Raw genomic sequence first — 2,376 nt, 5'->3', positions numbered from 1 at the left:
TGAGAGTCTATCTCAACCCCATGTTTTAGGCTACTATTATTTTTAATTTTTATTGTTATTATAAAGGTGATTGCAAAGAAGTTACAATGACATAAGTCAGGTAGAGTACATTTCTTTTTGGATGATGTTACCCCTCCCCTTGCGCTCTTCCAGTTTTTCCCTCCCATCCACAAATTGTATAGCTCATTTTTTTTTTTTTTTGCCAGTCATGGGGCTTGACCTCAGGGCCTGAGCACTGTGCCTGGCTTCTTTTTGCTCAAGGCTAGCACTCTACCACTTGAGCCACAGCGCCACTTCTGCCTTTTTCTGTTTATGTGATACTGAGGAATCGAACCCAGGGCTTTGTGCATGCTAGGCAAGCACTCTACCAGTAGGCCACATTCCCATCCCTGTATAGCTCATTTTTAACACAGTGTCTAGTGAGTATCACTGCTACATTGGTTTGCCCTTTGTCCTACCATTTCTACTATGTTTTTAACTAGTGCCTTGTTCTTTATGCACCAGACTTGCCTTCGCTATCTATCCAATCATTTCTGAAGTTTGGCAATCCAGAATTTGTTCCACAGCTCTATCTCTTCTCTTTGTTTTTGTGCTAGTCTTGAGGCTTGAACTCAGGGCCTACGTGCTGTCCTTGAGCTTTTGTTTTACTCAAGGCTAGCACTCTGCCACTTGAGCCACAGCTCCACTTCCAGCTTTTTTGGTGCTTAGTTGGAAATAGGAGTCTTATGACTTTCCTGCCTGGGCTGGCTTTGGGCCACCCTCCTCAGATCTGAGCCTCCCATGTAGCTAGGATTATAGGCATGAGCTGCCAGCACCTGGCATCTGTTCTCTTACTGCAATAGATAAAGGCATATGATGTTTTTAGAGAGGCCCTTTGGCTCTCACATTTACTTTTGAATTATTTGCCAACTACTTTCCAAGACTATTTTCCAAAAAATGCTTTGTATAGTAGCAATATAGTCTAATAATATTCAGCCAATTCCATTGCTCCTGTACACAGGGTTCACCCGCATACAAGTGAATTTCTACCATGGCCACAGAAGCTGTCTCAAGCAGAGTACTCTTCTGATTCACCACTGGCAAAAGTTTAGCAAGTGGGCCTCCACTTTGTGCCAAAGACTCTCTATGTCACTGGTCACAGGGTCATTTCTAGCTGGTAAGTGAGTAACTTAACTTGCAAAGTCTACCTTGATACCTACTGCTATCAGCTACTCTCACTATCCACAGTTTTGAGTTTGGATCCTCTGGAAAGCAGATATCAAACTAAACTTGGCAATGTAAAAGATTCATAGGAGTAACTTTGTGTAGAAGGGAAGAGGAAGAGAAAGAGGCAGAGAGAAAAAGGGAGGAGAAAGGGGAGGAGCCAAATCTCAGCTTCCCACTGGGGAGCTTGTAGAGTTTCCAGGTTGGGCAAATGACTAACTCCTTGCATTCCTGCTAAACTTAGCTATTGGGTTGAAGTTGCCTAGGAAATACATGGCCTCAGCTCCAGTGATGTAGCATATCCAATGATGTAGCATATCCTGAAGGTATTGTAGCTTGGAGCAGTCAGCTAATTGCACATCTTCATGCTGACTGGTATGGTCTTTCCTGAAGGGAAGGCTAAGTAAGCACACACAGATACGACTGCTGTCAGTTATTTTCATGTAAACTTGGCTGTGGCAACAGGGTACCCTCAAGGATATGACTACCTGTGAATTACTACAACCTGTGAGTTATCTAGAAAATGTGTCTTTTTTCAGATATGATTAAACTAAGGAAAGCAAGATGAGATTATCCAAATGCCTCTATAGTGTCCAAAGGGCAGAGACAGAGATAGAGACAAAGAGAGACAGACACACAGAGAGACAGGATGTATAGACAGAAGCAGAGGGAGCAGTGCTGAGACCACAGTCAGCCATTGTTGGAAGGTGGCAGCCAATGACCTCACAGAGCTCATGTCTCTGTGTATTGCAATTAATTTGAAGGGCTATTGCATTTTAATTTGTAAATCCTTGCTATATATCAGACAAGGGCCTAATACCCAAAATATATTTAGAGCTCAAAAAATTAAACCTTCAAAAAGTAAATCCTTAAAGAAACAACAACCCAATTAATAAGTAAGCTAATAACTTAAAGAGAGAGACTTCAAAGAAGTAAAAATGGCCAACAGACACATGAAGAAATGTTCAACATCTCTGGCCATAACAGAAGTGCAAATCAAAACAACATTGTGATTCCACATCACCTCAATTAGAATTCCCATTATCAAGAAAACTAACAATAACAAGGGCTGGTGAGGATTTAGACTAAAGGGAACCCTTATACACTATTGCTGGGAATATAAGCTAGTTCAACCACTCTGGAAAATAGTATCAAAGTTTCTCAAAAAATGAA

Source organism: Perognathus longimembris, chromosome 4 (assembly GCF_023159225.1).
Source record: "Perognathus longimembris pacificus isolate PPM17 chromosome 4, ASM2315922v1, whole genome shotgun sequence".
NCBI lineage: Eukaryota > Metazoa > Chordata > Mammalia > Rodentia > Heteromyidae > Perognathus > Perognathus longimembris.
The sequence above is the reverse complement of the archived record's forward strand: the minus strand, read 5'-3'. Positions refer to the sequence as shown.